At 37.7% G+C, this 20,011-nt stretch overlaps 1 pseudogene; it reads left to right on the forward strand.

The window, feature by feature from the left end:
* Positions 1-724: 724 nt before the first annotated feature.
* Positions 725-15,787, forward strand: LOC147908950 (uncharacterized; annotated as a pseudogene).
* The last annotated feature ends 4,224 nt before the right edge of the window (positions 15,788-20,011 follow it).

Below are 20,011 nucleotides of genomic sequence, written 5' to 3' on the forward strand. Positions count from 1 at the left end.
AGGCACCTGGCACTGATCGGCAGGTCCCTGAAGCACCTCTCGCACTGCCTTGCGACGGTTCGCCCTGTACAGCGCTTGCAAGTGTTTGGCCTCGCGCACCCAGTCCTCGCGTGCTTCTCCCGACGCTCCGGGGTCAGTCGGTGCTGACCCCGGCCTACCGGCGCCCTCTCTCTCCGGATGCTCACCTCCTCTCACCCCCGACGCGCACCCGCCTCTCGTGAACGTACCGAACGATCGCGAGCGCGGGCTGCAGCACCAGTGGCCGATGCATCCTCCCTGAAGAACGCCGCGACCGAGGTCGCGAATGCCTCCAGATCCGCAATCGTAGCGACGTCCTTGGCCCGATCGAGCAGCGCGTCGCGGGCGGCCACCCGCTCACGCCTACGCTGCCTCGCGACAGTCGTAGGCGCAGGGTGATCCCGCGACGGCTGACCGACAGGAGCGTCCGGACGCCACCGACCTTGATGCTGTCGACCTCCTTACGGTTGGCTCGCGGTGGCACGATGGATGACGTGGTTGCTCTCCCTCGAGACATCACACCACGGACATTTATGGGAGCATTCGGATGTTCACTTACCTTTCCAACATAGCCGATGTCTCCCTCCACGCGATCCTGTGGCGATGTCTCGCGACGGCACTCCACCCCTAGCAGCAAAACGTTACGGGGCGGAGTTCGGTCCATGCAAATATTGCCGTTCGTTTGATTGAGATTTAAGCTGGTCTCATGGCGGTTCGTCGACGCCGCTATCAGCGCAAATAGTGGGGCTATGCGCGACGAACGCAAAAAAATTGTAACCATAACACAATACTAATATAACATAAAGGCATGTAACAGAGTAGTTGCGGAAAAATTACTCCCACTCCTTCTATTTTTTTTTACTTCTGCGGCGTAAATCCCAGCGCGGCGTATTTGCCGAAGTTATCTTATTAATATTATTCTTGATTTATTTGTAGCCAAAATTTGTAGCCACTATTTCGATTTCTGAAAATCAAGTATCCGCTATTGAAGTCGAGTAACGAAAAGCAAGAATTCAAGGATGTCAGTGTTCAAGTAAACATACAAAATCAGAAGGTACGTATATAGCAAATATGTACAAAGTGATGTACCTGTGATGTAAGATGCTTCAATGGAACAGAAAATACAACAAAATGTTATTGTATCCTGTACATTGACAAATACCTATTTTACTAGCAGTTCTCTCGATGATACATTGAATGATTGTGAGAATAAATATTTGCATTCGGAGGAAACCAGTGAAAAGGCAGTAAAAAATAATATATTAGAATATAAAAAAATGGCAAGAAATTTGAAAATGACAATCATTAAAAAAAATCCAAAACTGAGTAGATATACTAGGCGGGTTCTAACCCAGGGGCTAGAGGGGAATGCGGGGTGCGGCGAAGTACTTGTAGGCGCGGGGATACCTAACGCGGGGAAAGAGGGGAAAGGTCTAGGCTCCTACACAATAGGGCTCCTACACAATAGGACTCCTTTTTTTTGTTATCAAAATTTGACCATGTTTTTCTTTAAAAATGCATTGATAATAAAGGTTTGAATTTGACCATGACATATTTTTCTTTTCTTTAAAAATGTATCGATAATAAAGGCTTGCATGTTAGAGAAAGATAGAGCGCGCGTGTTATGAGTGAAGAAAGGATGGAAGAATTAATAGAGTACGAGTTTCTTTTGTATGATACAGTTTTTTCAATTTTTATGGTTTTTCCTGGCGCGTCGAGGCAAAGGATGGGAAGTAAAAGACAATACACATGAAATAAGGCGAACAAAAAAATGTTTTATTTACATCTTATTACATCGGTTTTCGTACTTATTAAAAACTAAAGCTAATAGTTCGCAATCGATGAGCTGATGTCCATTGAAGATGTCGCTATCACATATAATGTTCTCAGATGCGATGTTGGAGAATCGCTTATAATAAAGGCTTGCATGTTAGAGAAAGATAGAGCGCGCGTGCTATGAGTGAAGAAAGGATGGAAGAATTAATAGAGTACGAGTTTCTTTTGTATGATACAGTTTTTTCAATTTTTATGGTTTTTCCTGGCGCGTCGAGGCAAAGGATGGGAAGTAAAAGACAATACACATGAAATAAGGCGAACAAAAAATGTTTTATTTACATCTTATTACATCGGTTTTCGTACTTATTAAAAACTAAAGCTAATAGTTCGCAATCGATGAGCTGATGTCCATTGAAGATGTCGCTATCACATATAATGTTCTCAGACACGATGTTGGAGAATCGCGTATACTTGGTATCTACCGTATCGACGAGTCGAGCTAATCGTTCGAACGTTACATCGATACACCCGTTAAAGTCAAACATACGGCGTAGCGTCGTTTCGGTCATCATAATGCGTACGGATGAAGAATCGAGACGTACGACCGTAGCATAGTTCAGCATGAAAACACTGACGGTTAGCGGTCCAACGCTTATAAAATTATCCTTGTATTCGTTTCGAAACAGCTTGTAAATATTTCCTCGCTGCTCGTAGAGGCTCTTCCACGTTTCGAGAGACAGCGATAGTTCGTGTCCGCGATGATCTCCAAGGGCGATCTCCACGTAACTCGGTGGGCCAACGTTGATTCCAATTTCCAAAAATTTGTAGCCCGTATTCGTCAGATCGCAATGTCTGCTCAGTAAACGCACCGCACGATGCTCCGTACTGTGTACATACATAATGTTAAAAAACGTTTCTTTTGTGTATAGAACGTTGAAACTTACATGTTATATTCCTTCTTCACATCGTACGATGCACTGCTCTCTTTAGCATACATTTTTTCAGCCGTTCGTACAAGCGGGTATCGTAAACTGATTGCATCCGTGTAAATGGTAATACTTCTGGAATCGATAAGAGAAGACAGGTCCTCACCCCTCTTTCCAAGAATTTCGAACATGTTGCGACACGTTTTATCAAGTCTTTCTACGTATTTTCTTTGTCACGAATTTATACATACGTTTATACATACACACGCATACATACGTTTATAGATATGTTTATACATACGTTTATACATACGTACATACATACGTACATACGTTTATACATACGTTTATACATACGTTTATACATACGTTTATTCATACGTACATACGTTTATACATACGTTTATACATACGTACATACGTTTATACATACGTTTATACATACGTTTATATATACGTACATACGTTAATACATACGTTTATACATACGTTTATACATACGTTTATACATACGTTTATACACACGTACATACGTACATACGTACATACATACGTACATACGTACATATGTTTATACATACGTTTATACATACGTACATACGTTTATACATACGTACATACGTACATACGTTTATACATACATACGTTTATACATACATACGTTTATACATACGTACATACGTTTATACATACGTACATACGTTTATACATACGTTTATACGCACATACGTACGTTTATACATACGTTTATACATTACAAAGGAAGGGAAAAGAAATATATAATAAATACATTAACGTATTTTTATTTAAAAAATTGTTTTGCAACCACCAGTTATAAATTTTCAATACATTTTGTAACGCGCAATTCTTAACATGTTGTCCACGTCGTATAATATTAGTAACATCTAGATTAGATAAAGATTCCATGTGTTCTGTCGTAAACTGCAGGGTCTTAATGTACATGCGTTCTCGCTCATCATCCAGAAGCAAGTTCCGCAGCCACGTTCGTTTCTCGCGTCCCTTGATATACACGACAGCATCAATAAATTTTAATTTCATCAATTAAGTAAAAAAATCCTATATTCGATCAAAGCTGATCTTATTCCCTAAATATTTCGGTTTGAATTTATATACATACGTACATAGACAATTCTATAAGCCACGCAATAAAGTCCTTTTCAATCTTGAAACGCAATTATGGATGGAACTACAGTGGTATTATAAAATTATGTATTACAATTTTGTGTTCATACATGTTCCCTTAAAAACGATATTCATTAGTTGTTGATCACGATTCATTAGTTGTTGATCAAACGGATGTTCACTTATTTATAATCATTGGCGACAAGTATTGCTGAAGTCGGCACGCTTGATTTATGCGAAACTGCAAAATTGTGTTTCTACATATCCAACAGAGTAATCTTACCGCAAAACATGTTGAGATTCATCGATTTTCCGTAGAAAAAAATTTTTATATTACACTTATGCAAAATCGTATCTAACGTGGTCACAACTGCCGTACATCGACGTTTCATCGAGAAGAATTTATGCACTTTCATCTGTTAAACTTAAATTATCAACCGAAAAAATGCTTTACTATTATATCGTGTACTCACTAACACATGTTGATAGTATTAGTGAACTACAATCAAAACATTTATGACAATTATCAAACATATATTAAACCATCGTCGAACGTCTATCGAATCACTGTCAAAAACATCTTTCGAATTAATGTCAAACATCTATCAAACCGTTATCGAATGTCTATCGCACCACTTTTAATCCTAACTATACACACTGAGTTCCCAGAAACCTCAACTTCAATTTCTAAATCGAGATCTTTTCGTATTTCTTTTCTTTTTCTTTGAACCAACAGTCGTCGAACGGTACCGCCATGTATCGTGTTCAACGAATAGAATCATATCAACGTCGAGATGTCCGAAATTGACCCGAGTATGATTAAACATCGCGTCACGCGTATGTAAAACGTATGCACGTACATACTACACATAGCGTACATTCTTCATTTTAAGGACTTACAAAATTAGCAGAAATATGACAGTGGTCTGTCAGACTGACGTAACCTTTGGGGTATTTTTTAACATTACAGTTCAAAGTTAAATAACTGACACACTAATATCAATGGAGCAATTTATTACAAACATCTGGATTTTAATCGAGTCACTTTCAATGCAAATTTCCTTTCACAAAGATTTGTGAATTAATTTTCACGCTGCGGGCCTTGTACAGATTTTCTTTATTATTAGGTATTTATATTTTCTCAGCTATATATTTTAGTATTTTTATTATTATTATTAAATCCTCACTTCTAACAAGCTATGCTTTAATAACGTTTATTATTTCCAAATCTGTGCAGTTCTGAATATTTTTGTTAAATCATACAGTGTCATCTTAAAATATATTAGATATCATATTAGATTTATTATTGTACATAAATGCTGCTTTATGTATATTTTATATTATTAATATTTTAACTGTTTTATACGATTTTAGACATTTGCTCATTGGGTAACTAAAAAAGATATTGAAAAAATTGCAAAATGGTAGACTCAGTTTTTTATAGAAATAACACTATATTAGGGCGTTATTTCAGTTTTATAACCTGTATATGTACATATACATACATATACACATATATAGGGTGTTCTGAAATTCGAATCAAAGTATTATATAGCAAGAAAGATCTCGAAAAATTAAGTTAAAAAGTTATTTGTAAATTTTTATTTTAAGCAGAAATTTTTGAAATATGAGGATTCAAATATAACGAGTTACAGCCTATATTTAGATGATCACTTGAATTAGTGAGTGCGCTGAAATATACGCTTACTTACTCTATAATACATATTACCGCATATGCAACTCATCGGCAGGTAGCCCTCTAAGCATAGTCTGTAATTAACCATATTTAAACCTTTATTATTACAAAAATTACTGTTAAAAATAAATAATTACAAGTAACTTTTTCACTTAATCTTTCGAGAACTTTCTTGCTGTAGTAGGCTGCTGGCAAAGTTTCTGCAAACAATATGAAAAAAAACATGTAAAATTCGGTAAATGGCTTTATTGTTTTTAGTAGTATTGTTTTTAGAAGTATTCGCCTTTAAGATCGACATTTTTGCATACGCTCGAACCAATTTTCAAAGCATTTTTTCCACTCTGAGACTGTAACCTCAGAAATCAGTGTACAAAATGTTTCAACAGTTGCTTCAGGCACTGGTAACTCAAATCGCTCATCACGCATCTTCTTTTTAATGTTTGGGAACAAAAAGAAATCATAGGTGATAAATAAGGTGAATACGGACAATAAGTCATCAATGCGACATTTTAACTGGATAAAAAATCAACAGTTTGACGTGCTGTGTGACAGCTGGCATTGTCATGATGAAGGATGATGTGATGATTTCGGTTTGTTCTACGCAATTCATTTATGATTTCTGGCAAACAAATTGTTGTATACTAATCTGTATTTACAGTCCTTCGGTCCTCTAAAATCACGATTGTCCGGTATAACTGAAGAAACAAGCAACCATTTGCTTGGCAGCACTGCGTGAACAAACAACTTTGGTTTCGATTCATTTTGAAATACACCAACAGTGGATTGTTGTTTACTTTCGGGCTCATACGAATCCATAGATCCATGTTTCGTCTCCAGTAACGATATTGTAGACCAAATTTGATCGACCTCGGTTGAATTTCTTGAGCATTTCTTTGCTCCATTTACACGAGCCTGTTTTTGAGCTTCGGTCAAATTGTGTGGGATCCAACGATTGCAAAGTTTTCGTACGCTCATGCAAGTGATCATGCAAAATATGTATTGCTCATGTCAATGCCTAAGGGTGCCTGAATCTCGCGGTATGTTATACTAGCTTGATCAAAAAGTTTCCGGAATTCATTCAGAAAATTCAAAATACAAGTTTATTCATCAAAAGTGATATTGTCCCCTTCAAAGTACTCTCCAGCGACTGCAACGCACTTATGCCAGCGCTTGATCCAGCTCTCGAAACATTTCTGGAACTCTATTATTGGTATAGCCATCAGAGCCGTCTTCGATTTTTCCATTACCTCCTTTCGGCTGTTAAAACGCGTTCCCCGCAGTGGTTTTTTGACTCGATCGAACAGAAAAAAATCGCAGGGAGGCATATCGGGTGAATTCGATGGCTGTTGGATGGTATTCGTTTTGTTCTTGACCAAAAATTCACGGATAATGATGGCACTGTGCGACGGTGCGTTATCATGGTGCAAAATCCACGAGTTGTTTACCCACAAATCCTTTCTTTTTTGGCGAATTGCTTTACGCAAACGTCTCATAACGTCCAAATAATACTCCTTATTAACTGTCTGACCTTCTGACAAAAATTCGTGATGTACAATACCGTTGTAATCCATGAAAACCGTGAGCATCGCTTTCTTTTTCGACTGAAAACGACGTGGTTTTTTTGGTCTTGGCTCATTTGGAGCTCTCCATTCACTCGCCTGATGTCTGGATTGCGTGTCGTACTCATAAACCCACGTCTCGTCTCCAGTAATGATGCGTTTGATGAATGTTGGGTCGGATTCAGTCTTGGAAATCATGTCTTTGGCGATGTCAACGCGGTCCCTTTTTTGCATGAAATTCAGTTCCTTCGGGACCAACTTTGCAGCAACACGGCGCAAACCCAAATCATTAATGTCCTGAACGGATCCATAAGCAATGTTTAAGTCCTCTGCCAGCTCTCTGATAGTTAATTTGCGGTTATTGGCCAACATTTCTCTCACTTTATTGATGTTTTCGTCGGTTTTCGATGTCGACGGCCTGCCACTGTGTTCGTTATCCTCGACGGATTCACGACCACTTCTGAAGCGTTCATGCCACTCGTAAACGGTTGTTTTCTTTAGAACATCACTGCCGAAACAGTTTCCCAACATTTCCAAGGTTTTCGCACCATTGAATCCATTTTTAACGCAAAATTTAATACAAACTCGTTGTTGCAAATTCAACTCCATTTTTAAAACTGTAAAAAATCGAAAACACGCGCAGAGGTAGATGTACTCAAGACGGCGTAATTTTTACAAATGTCAAGCTATGGCGATAAAATTTGATGGAAATGTCAATGATAGATGTGGCAACTTAGCCAAAAAAAAAAGAACTCAAATCAGCTGACTCAGAGCATCACCTGGTGGTCTCTTCCGGAAACTTTTTGATCAAGCTGGTATCCGGTCTCGCTCAATCATTTCACCCACAGCATCTACATTAGTGGCAACAACAGACGTGGATGGACGACCTTCACGGAATTCGTTACAAAGAAAGGTTCACGCTGGAATTCGGCAAACCAATTTTAAACAGTCCTTGGATGATGCTTCATCCCCAAAAGCTAAATGAAGTCGATCGATGCATTGTTTCGGAGTTAGATTACATTTGTAAAAAATCATTGCCCGAAAATTTTTACGCAAAATTTCCATTTTCTCACAAAAGTAACTTCTTTTAAAATACTATGCAAACAAAACTAGTTGGCTTGGGTACAAAGTGTCAACTGAATTATAAGTTTAAAACGTCTAATTTTAGGGATGTGATAGCAGAACATTGGCGTCACTGGAAGTATTAGATTGCAGAAACTTTTCCAGCAGCCTACATATTCTGATTCGCGACACCCTGTATAACTGTATGTACATTAAATTAATTTTTATACGGTTACATGCACATACAATATTATTTATCTATTATATTAAAATAATAAATAAATAATATCATAATTTAGGTGTAGTAAAAAGAAATCCATTATTTTCCCAATAGATGGCTTTAGTAATCTGTATCACGCGCGTGACTTCAGCAATACTTGTCGCCAATGATTATAAATAAGTGAACATCCGTTTGATCAACAACTAATGAATCGTGATCAACAACTAATGAATATCGTTTTTAAGGGAACATGTATGAACACAAAATTGTAATACATAATTTTATAATACCACTGTAGTTCCATCCATGATTGCGTTTCAAGATTGAAAAGGACTTTATTGCGTGGCTTATAGAATTGTCTATGTACGTATGTATATAAATTCAAACCGAAATATTTAGGGAATAAGATCAGCTTTGATCGAATATAGGATTTTTTTACTTAATTGATGAAATTAAAATTTATTGATGCTGTCGTGTATATCAAGGGACGCGAGAAACGAACGTGGCTGCGGAACTTGCTTCTGGATGATGAGCGAGAACGCATGTACATTAAGACCCTGCAGTTTACGACAGAACACATGGAATCTTTATCTAATCTAGATGTTACTAATATTATACGACGTGGACAACATGTTAAGAATTGCGCGTTACAAAATGTATTGAAAATTTATAACTGGTGGTTGCAAAACAATTTTTTAAATAAAAATACGTTAACGTATTTATTATATATTTCTTTTCCCTTCCTTTGTAATGTATAAACGTATGTATAAACGTACGTATGTGCGTATAAACGTATGTATAAACGTATGTATGTATGTATGTATAAACGTATGTATAAACGTATGTACGTATGTATAAACGTATGTATGTATAAACGTATGTATGTATAAACGTATGTACGTATGTACGTATGTATAAACGTATGTACGTATGTATAAACGTATGTATAAACATATGTACGTATGTACGTATGTATGTACGTATGTACGTATGTACGTGTGTATAAACGTATGTATAAACGTATGTATAAACGTATGTATAAACGTATGTATTAACGTATGTACGTATATATAAACGTATGTATAAACGTATGTATAAACGTATGTACGTATGTATAAACGTATGTATAAACGTATGTACGTATGAATAAACGTATGTATAAACGTATGTATAAACGTATGTATAAACGTATGTACGTATGTATGTACGTATGTATAAACGTATGTATAAACATATCTATAAACGTATGTATGCGTGTGTATGTATAAACGTATGTATAAATTCGTGACAAAGAAAATACGTAGAAAGACTTGATAAAACGTGTCGCAACATGTTCGAAATTCTTGGAAAGAGGGGTGAGGACCTGTCTTCTCTTATCGATTCCAGAAGTATTACCATTTACACGGATGCAATCAGTTTACGATACCCGCTTGTACGAACGGCTGAAAAAATGTATGCTAAAGAGAGCAGTGCATCGTACGATGTGAAGAAGGAATATAACATGTAAGTTTCAACGTTCTATACACAAAAGAAACGTTTTTTAACATTATGCATGTACACAGTACGGAGCATCGTGCGGTGCGTTTACTGAGCAGACATTGCGATCTGACGAATACGGGCTACAAATTTTTGGAAATTGGAATCAACGTTGGCCCACCGAGTTACGTGGAGATCGCCCTTGGAGATCATCGCGGACACGAACTATCGCTGTCTCTCGAAACGTGGAAGAGCCTCTACGAGCAGCGAGGAAATATTTACAAGCTGTTTTGAAACGAATACAAGGATAATTTTATAAGCGTTGGACCGCTAACCGTCAGTGTTTTCATGCTGAACTATGCTACGGTCGTACGTCTCGATTCTTCATCCGTACGCATTATGATGACCGAAACGACGCTACGCCGTATGTTTGACTTTAACGGGTGTATCGATGTAACGTTCGAACGATTAGCTCGACTCGTCGATACGGTAGATACCAAGTATACGCGATTCTCCAACATCGTGTCTGAGAACATTATATGTGATAGCGACATCTTCAATGGACATCAGCTCATCGATTGCGAACTATTAGCTTTAGTTTTTAATAAGTACGAAAACCGATGTAATAAGATGTAAATAAAACATTTTTTTGTTCGCCTTATTTCATGTGTATTGTCTTTTACTTCCCATCCTTTGCCTCGACGCGCCAGGAAAAACCATAAAAATTGAAAAAACTGTATCATACAAAAGAAACTCGTACTCTATTAATTCTTCCATCTTTTCTTCACCTCATAGCATGCGCACTCTATCTTTCTCTAACATGCAAGCCTTTATTATCGATACATTTTTAAAGAAAAGAAAAATATGTCATGGTCAAATTCAAACCTTTATTATCAATGCATTTTTAAAGAAAAACATGGTCAAATTTTGATAACAAAAAAAAGGAGCCCTATTGTGTAGGAGCCCTATTGTGTAGGAGCCTAGACCTTTCCCCTCTTTCCCCCGCGTTAGGTATCCCCCGCGCCTACAAGTACTTCCCCGCACCCCGCATTCCCCTCTAGCCCCTGGGTTAGAACCCGCCTAGTATATCTACTAAACTGTATTTGGATATCCAGACCAATGTCTTTTTTTAAATTGAATTATTACGCAAAGAAACGGGAATAAGTACAGTAGAAATCTGTTTAACTCTTAAAATGAAATTGAACGACTCGTTTGCAAGATTTGGAAATGAATTTGGAGTGAGTGTCAGTAATGCGAGAGCAGTATTTAGAAAAACTCTTCAGATTATATTGTATTATATAAAAAAATTGATAATTTGACCATCAAAGGAATCAATAAAACAAAATCTGCCACTCAGTGAGAAATGTGATAATGGAATTGACATCAAATCGTCACTGGGCGAAACTCCGTTTCGTGCTCGATACAGCCACGTTCAATCTATAATCGACTGTTTGGAAATTGAAATACAAAAGCCGAGCAAAGCGATTAATCAAAGTGTAATGTGGTCGGAATATAAGAAATGCAATACTGTTAAATATTTGATTTCAATGACACCGGATAGACTGATTAACTTCATATCCGAAAGTTTTTGTGGTAGAACTTCCGATGCAGCAATCGTGGAAATGAGTTCAATACTTAAATTTACTTTTAAATAACTGTGCTGTAATGGCTGATAGAGGATTTAAAAATATTGATCATTTAATCCAAATAAAGGGATATATTCTTATTCGATCATCCAATATGTCAAATAGCGGGTCACGCGGGTGACCCTTTGCTATCTTTATTAGGCACGTTAACCCCAATTCTAGGTGAACTTGTTAACCAGGAGGGGAGGAATATCAGTGCGCTTTTAATGCACTTAATTTGCTAATAGAATTTTTCGTTTCAGCACCGACATTTAGCTTCTCCGATGAAATTGACAGGTCCTCTGGATTTAACTAATTTTTATCCTCACCAAAGAGAGAGACACCTATTATGAATCTCGCCTATTTCTATCTTACAGTGGAATTGTTGAGGATTCCTAGGCAATCTTCTGCAGATTTAATTTTTGCTCAGTCAGAAGGATATTATTTGCTTGCAAGAGACTCTGCTCAACCCGGATACTAAATTTAATACGCCAAATCATGTGTGCAACTGCGAAGCGACATTCTGAATGTCAGACATAGAGGAGTGGCCATGCTTATTCGGAAAAACTTGCAGTTTGACCCTCTTGACCTCTCCCCTTTCTGCCACCCTCGTGGAAAATTCAAGGTGCAAAGTTTATACTCGGAGGACACTCCACGTTTGCAGTTTTTAATATATATGAACATTGCAGTTTGCTCACTTCTTTTCAAGTCTACGAGTCCTATTTGATTTTAGCCATTCCTTTGATTATGTTCTGATAGTTGGAGATATGAACGCGCACCACACATTCTGGTTGTGACCAGATTGACAGGACGGGGCGTACTTTGTGTGAGATGGACAGAAGAGAACTGGTGATACTGAACGAAGATGCCCACTCTCGGTCAACCTCCCGGCCGCAGGAAATCCGTGATTGATTTGGCCCTGGCCTCTCCAAACTTGGCTCTTATCGCGCACACCCAGACTGAGGAGGATTCCATGGGGAACGATCACTATCCGGTCTACACTACCATCGGAGGTAGAGTGATGATAACTAAGCAATTCCTCTAAAAACTCAGGCTTAATAAACAGCAGCTTGATGATCTGACTTTAGTACTAACACACTCTCTAGAAGAGCTCAAGGCTCAGGCTCCCTTCTCATCTTCAGCTGAAAAATCAGCTGAACATCTAAAAGATCATGTTCTAGAAAAAGCGCGTGAATACCTGCCACTGGACCAAAGACATTTCAAGACATTCATCTCCAGGAGTTATACATCCCCTCCCCCATGGTGGAACAAGGAGTGTGAGGTGGCGGTCATGGAACGCAGACTGGCGTCTCGCGCATTTAGAAAACACATGTCTATGGAGAATTATGAGCGATTCATTGAGACGAAAAAGAACTGTAGCAGAAGGAGGATTAAAAGAAGAGAATGGAGGAGGCTTGCAGCTTCATTCGATGGGAAGATCTCTAAGGTCGCTAATGAAAGCTTTTAAAAGATGTGAGGCTCAGGGCGGTGAGATGGCAACTGGGGTTGCAATTAAACGGAGGAATATCGAGGAGCTTATAAGCAAGCTCACGCCAGATTCATGCTTATAGGAAGTTACTACTAAGCCAGATTTGATTATGTCGGCTCGTCGCGACGAGGGGGCGCGGAGTCTCTGCCGTCATCCTCCGCCTCCCTCCCCCGCGCCTGACTTCACGGATCCCTTTACCATGAACAAAATGCGTCTCGCCCTCGAGTTCGAAGAGTAAGTCGGCCTCGGGCTTGGATCAGATAGACAATAATATTATAGGAACTTTGTCTAAAGATTATATAAAGTATCTTTTGGATATCTTCAACGGCATTCTGGAGGACGGGGAGTTCGCCTCTTCGTGGCGTTCTTCTCTGGTGATCCCAATACCCAAAGCAGGTAACAAAGGATACAGGCCTATCTTGTTGATGTCATGCACGCTTAAGATTCTGGAAAGAATGATTTTCCGCAGACTTAAACATTATGTGGAGTCGGAATCGATTCTCCCAAATGGGTTTTGGACCTCATCGTTCTTGTATAGATAACCTGGTCATACTTATCAACTATATTAGAACTGCTATTTCCAGGGGAAACCTCACAATCGCCGTCTTTCTTGACATTAAGGGCGCCTTCGATCATATTATTCCTGGCATACTTGTGGAGGATTTGTGAGAGATTGGAATCCCTATCATACTCAGGCAATTTATACAACATCTCATAGCGGAAAGAAAGGTCTATTTCGACGGATGGGAAGTTGATCAGTCCGCGTGTGACTCACACCGGCACCTCGCAGGGCTCTGTACTTAGTCCCTTACTTTTCGATATCTACCTCAGGGACATTAATACGCATTTTCAAGAAAGTGTCTCTTTGCTGCAATATGCGGATAACCTGGTCATGTACGTGTCGGTCAAAACGGTCGCGGAGGTTGCGAGAATGCTACAGCCCTCACTTGATGCGATTAATCATTATCTCGAATTGTCTCCACAGAAATCACCTTTACGCAAATCACCTTTACCAAAAAAAGGTTCCTAAGAAACTCAGTGACGGCGCTTACCATCGAGGGTCATCAGATTATAGTCTCCACTTTGGTCAGGTTCCTGGGTGTTACCCTGGACAGTGGACTCACGGGAAAGGAACAATTGAATGATACTCAAGGGCAAGACCACTTGCAAAATCATTTCTTCGTTGTCGGAGGTCTGGTGGGCCTTACATCCTCGGGCCCTATTGACGATTTATCGCGCACTTTTTAGAAGCGCCATAGAATATGGCTCACATGTTTATGTATATGAGAACCAAACGACTTTCTTTCTACAACTAGAAAGAGTTCAGTACAAAATTATTAGAAGGGCCATGGGCTACAGGATCTTCACGCCCATTAATGTACTTTTATATGAGGCCAAGGAGCATCCCCTCAAACTGAGATTCGATCTGCAGACTGCTAAGTTTCTCTTCAAGTGCTGGTCAGGGTCAGATACGAGGGGTATCCAGAAAATAAGTTCCGTTTGTATTATACGTTTAGTAAGGTCGATGTATGAGCGAGCTGGCAACACAGCATTGAAGAGGGGAAGCTACCGAATAGAATGAGCGGTGTTCGGCGTCAGTAGCTCGTGAAACACGGTCAGGAGAGGTTATCAAAATGGAGTCCTCCACTTCGCGTCCCGCCACCTCCATTCCGATTCCTTCTCGAGTTGTTTTGCGCGGCATCATTCAGTTTCTTTTTGCTCAAGATTTTAAATCGATTGATATTCACAAACAGCTTGTTTCTGTATATGGAGAGAGTGTGATGAGTGAATCTATGGTGCGGAGATGGGTCCGAGAATTTAAGGCAGGAAGACATTCGCTTGAAGACGAAAGTGGGAGAGGCAGACCCTCCCTTATCACGGATGAGTTGACGACAAAAATTGAAAATGCGATTCGCAATGATCGTCGTTTAACTTTAGATGAACTCCACAACCTTTTTCCAGAGATATCCCGAAGTCTTATCCATGAGATCGTTTCAGAAAAACTCGAATTTCGCAAGGTTTGCGCCCGTTGGGTTCCCAGAGAACTGACTCCTCTACACAAGACCACACGAGTGACTGCAGGTAAAGAATTTTTGGACCGTTACAGGGATGAGGGAAATGACTTCCTTAAATCTATAGTCACTGGAGACGAGACCTGGGTCGCCCATTACACACCAGAAAACAAAAGACAGTCAATGCAATGGAAGCACACCTATTCTCCAACTGCAAAGAAGTTCAAAGTGGTCAAGTCCGTCAAAAAAATCATGGTTTCTCTCTTCTGGGACCAAAAAGGAATTCTGCTGATTGATTTTTTGCCTCAAGGAGCAACAATAAATGCGGAGCGCTATTGTGAAACTTTGAAAAAGCTGCGTCGGGCCATTCAGAACAAAAGAAGGGGGATGTTGACGGCAGGTGTGTCCCTTCTTCACGACAATGCTCGGCCGCACGTCGCTGCTTCAACAACTGCACTTTTGAATCAGTTTAGTTGGGATGTTTTGACCCACCCACCGTATAGCCCGGATCTAGCACCATCGGACTACCATCTTTTTACGAAACTGAAGGAGTCCTTGGCCGGAAAACGCTTCCAAAGCGACGAGGAAGTTCAGACAGCTGTAACTAACTGGACTAAAGAACTGGCGGGAAGTTTCTATGCAGAAGGGATTTCGAAGCTTGTTTCCAGATATACAAAATGTATTGAGATTGACGGGAATTATGTAGAAAAAGACTAGAAGTTGTCAAGTATTATCCATGTAAATTTTAGATTTTTTCAATAAAAACTTTATTTGTAAAAAAAAAACGGAACTTATTTTCTGGATACCCCTCGTAATTTAGTTAAGGATGGTATCAGAGATATGGAGCGCGCGGCAGACTCTCAAATCAAGAGGATCAGGGCTATCAAATTTTCTCCAATTTTTAGAAGATATCTGATTCATCAAGACGAAAGGTCTTTAACTCTATGATCCCTCCGGAGTTTTCATACGACTACGAAACTATTATCCATGCACCAGATTATAGGCTGGACATGAGTCCTATCAGTAAGGATACTCCTAGGGAGCTTATCGGAGTTTAGGAGCAAGACTGCGGATCTCATCGCGTGCAAGGATATCTCGCTGTACACTAATGGCTCTAAGAATTGGCGAGGATGGCCCGGTTGGGACCGTCGTTTACTCATTGGATGGAAATTTGAACATTGGACGCAAGCTCCCGTCAGCTTTCTCTGTCTTCTCTGCGGGCCATTAGAGAGACACTGCTTTATGTTGAACAACGGGGGATAAGCTCAGCGATCATTTACTGACTCAAGGAATGTTTTGGAAGCCATTTCGTCGGTGCGATACACACACGCCAATTATATCATCTATCATATCAAATCTTTATTAACAAGGCTAGCAAGAGAACTCAAACGAGTCGTGATATTCTGGATTCCCTCGCACGTAGGGATCCACGGTAACGAGAAAGCGGACTCTTTGGCGGATTCGGTGGTACGAACCTGGCAGAGGACCTGCCGGTGCCTTGTACGGATGTAAGGAAGATTGCCTCGGACAACGCTAAAAACCCTTTACCTGCTAGCTAAATGATGCGGCTGAAACCAAGGACGTTATGCGGAGCTATACCAAGATTCTTCTCTTCGCCCTTGGTTCCACTCCTCATCTTTGAAGAGAGAGGAGATTGTATTGGTTAATTGTATTGGTCGCATTCGCAGTAATCATTACAATCTCAAAGAGAGTCTATATGGAAAGGGCATGGCGGATTCGGCGGAGTGCCAGTGCGGTCATGTGTGTCAGGATGTTAACCATATAATTTTTAATTGTTCAAATTCTCGCGATAAAGTTATAAGGCTTCTAAATCATTTACACAGTACAAATTCCAACACCGCTAACAACAATATTTTCCCGCTCCTTAAAAAATCTTTCGTTGTTACATGTAGAGGACTGCTGGCTTTCTTTAAATTGTTAGGTTTGAGGTTATAGCCCTTCATAAGCTCGCGTGCTCGCGAGGGTTGGGCGCTGATTGGGGGGAACGGACTGGGGGAGGGCTCTCCCCGTGGACGTAGGGCTGTGTTCTCATTGGGGCGTCTCTCCCCGGTCTCCCCCCCCCCTCTTTTCTTTGTTTCAGACCAAATAGTGGAAGGTTGGTGGTTTCCCTGTTGATACTGACTATAGTGATTGCCGTTGTAGCGGCTCCGGGGCCAATTAAAACAAAAGAAGAAGAAGAAGAAGGGGTGATTGGAAGCCCTGGTGATTGTGAGAAAAAATGACTTCGGGGATACCAACTCTATTGATTGCAATAAAATAAAGATCTCCGATTCTCCGTGAAGGTTATTACGGGATTATATTCCCAAAATCAACGCATAGTACTGTGACCCTTTTCTTGAATCAGAAAACCAAGTAGGAGCAGAAGAAGAATAGAAGAAGTAGCAGCACATTGGAACATGTTGGAGCATGTGATGCGAATTATTGCGATGCGAATAAATCTATAATGGTACTGTGACTATATTTGAGTCGGAAAACCAAAAAAGAGGAATCAGAACAAATCTATAGTGATAAGTTAGGTTATGTTTACCGTATGCTTATTAAATTCAAATTCAATATATAGAATAAATTTTGATATTTAATTTTATGATATATACTTTTTAAATTCGTCTATTTATTACTTATTGTTTTTAGTTACTTATTAGTTTTTAGTTAATGTATATATGTTTTACTTATTTGTTTTATTTATTTATTGACTTTTACACCATGGATTTCTGTAATGTTAAATACTTCATTTTCAGAAAAAAAAATCAGATATCATTAATACTAACATTTTAAGCAGATTATCCGATTGAGCTCTAATAAATCTTGCATTATTTATTTGCAACATTGCTTTTTAATTTATTTTCATACAAAACAAACAATTTATAAATATTGTACCATGGTAAAAATTTGAAATTACCGAATCAAGACGTCACAGATGATTGTAACCAATCGCAGCGCGTTTTGTCCTCATTTTTTTTATAAATATTTTTAATAATTTTTATTAAAAAATTGTATTAATGTTGTACAACTATTCTAACTAATTTCGACAAATTTAAAGTTTATAACAATAATTTCTTTGGACAACTTTTTTTTCAAAATTAAATCTTATTTTAGAGATAAAAGCGCATTCTGAATACGGGCCAATAATTTCATAATCAATAAATTAAAAGAAGCATGACAACAGAAGTAAATATAAATAAAATGAAAGTAAAATTTGTTTAAAAATAAACAGTATGAGAATGAATGCGCTTAAAAATATGATTTTAGAACGATTAACTTTTTAAAAGTATATTTAATTGTTTATTAGATATATATATTATAAGATTAGATTATATTATGTTATAAGATTAGATATATATATTTTATTATAATATATATTCAATTTGTCAATTTACATCCTTTTTTTGTGACGATAGAATTCCATAATAATAATAAAGTAATAAATCAATATATAAATCACAATTACGTCTCCTTTCTATCTTCCTTTTTGCATCAAAATATACCTAGAATAATATACAATATACATTAATTTGTTTATATTAAAAAATTATAAAAGCAAATTCTTACTAATTCTCACATAACACTGAATTATTAAACGGAGCCGTATTGTCGTCCTGTATTTTCAGCACAAATTTTTAGTCTTTTTGAGTCTTATAAAAACGACACATTTTAAAACTATTTTTGGCAGAGTTTGTGCAATAATTTGCACAGCCTGACATTATAGCTCTACAACAAACAAATAGGTTAAATTATAATAACTACAAATTAAATTATAATAATTATTGAGAAATATACTTTTTTATTTCATTAAAAGGATATATAATTCCACTGCAATCTACTCGTCACTCACCTTTCCTTCTCAATTTGAATGAAGATACGATTACATGAGTTTTCTAGTAAGAGTTAAGATATAAGACCGGAAGGACGCCCTTAGCAAGTACCGACTGAAAACAGCATAAATAACGCGCATGCCATTCAAAGTTTTGATAATAGTGAAATGTAATAATCACAATATCCATAATTGTTAATTAGATCATATTACATGTATACAGATTAGTCGATTTTAACTCATCATTTTTGTCTGCTGAAAGATGGGCTTCATGGAGGATATCATAAAAAGCCAATTTATAACCTGAACTGCGATATATCATGTAATTGTAAATATGTAGATATTTTTTCCTACTTCGCCGAATACTTGCGAAAAAAAATATATGTACAGCCGATGATTAGTAACCGAACTTTTAGATATGAAAAATAAAATACGGAATTTGAAAATGCATTTCTAATCTTATCTTTACACAGATGTTTGAGGAAAATGTATTTTCCTCAACAAAAACGGACGATAATCTAAAAAATAATGTTAAATTGTCGTAAATGATTACATAACAATAAAATGACAACATAATAAATTATAAAAATTACAAAAATAAAGTGCACCCTTAAGCTGCAATTTATATACAAGTTTCTTAAAACAGTTTACATTTTAATTAAAAGTTAATTTCTAAATGAAAATTTTAAAATTTTATTTTTAAATAATAAGATTGAAAACAAGACCGTTTATGTTAAATAACATTACTTTAAATACGAGGCGCCACTACGGTCTGAGTATTGAAATGTTGAATTAATATATTGTATATATTCATATAAATGAATTAATTTCAGAAATGATTTTATTTTTAAAGTTTTGAAATAAAATTTGTTAATAATTTAATTATTAATAGATTTTTAAACTACATAATATGCCTCCGCATTTAAATTTACCATATATGTTCTCTTTAAATTAAAAGTAAAATTTACAGGTCATATAATTACTTTCTTATCAATAAAAACGATTAGTTGTAATATATTGCAAATATATTTAATGAATTACTATTTAGGCTACGCCACTTAACGCTCACAACGCTCGTAAAATCATTTCATCTTTATTAATTAGATCATGTCGCATGTATACTAATATTAAGTATTAGATAAATGAATTAGGCACAAAAAGGGATAACTTATTAAGC

The sequence above is a fragment of the Acromyrmex echinatior genome, chromosome 7, assembly GCF_024713525.1.
Source record: "Acromyrmex echinatior isolate Ae372 chromosome 7, ASM2471352v2, whole genome shotgun sequence".
Lineage (NCBI taxonomy): Eukaryota > Metazoa > Arthropoda > Insecta > Hymenoptera > Formicidae > Acromyrmex > Acromyrmex echinatior.